The sequence below is a fragment of the Orycteropus afer genome, unplaced genomic scaffold (assembly GCF_000298275.1).
Source record: "Orycteropus afer afer isolate SDZICR_OR568_19922 unplaced genomic scaffold, OryAfe1.0 scaffold00363, whole genome shotgun sequence".
Lineage (NCBI taxonomy): Eukaryota > Metazoa > Chordata > Mammalia > Tubulidentata > Orycteropodidae > Orycteropus > Orycteropus afer.
In genome coordinates this window covers 3,456,034-3,456,478 of record NW_006921950.1, presented here as the reverse complement: position 1 = coordinate 3,456,478, position 445 = coordinate 3,456,034, and positions in this window count along the sequence as shown.

Here is a 445-nt window from a genome sequence, read left to right as displayed (position 1 = left end):
ACTGCTGCTTCCATGAGTGTTGATAGTGGATCCAAGTAAAATGGAATCTTTAACAAATTCAATTTTCTCTCCACTTATCATGGGTGTTGCTCATTGGTCCAGTTGTAAGGATTTTTGTCTTCTTTATGTTGAAGTACAATTCATACAGAAGATTTCAATCTTTGATCTTCATCATTAGCCATCAAAGAGATACAAATCAAAACGGTAATGAGATACCATTTCACTCCCACTAGGATGGCTAAAGGAGTATTGGTGGCCCACTGCGTAAGGCATTGGACTGCTAACCAGAAAGTTGGTGGTTCAAACCCACCAGCTGCTCCACAGAAGGAAGACGAAGCAATCTACTTCTGTAAAGATTTACAACCTTGGAAACCAAATCCAGGTTTCTGTGAGTCAGAATCCACTACATGACAGTGAAGTTTTTTTTTTTTTTTTTTTCTTTCTT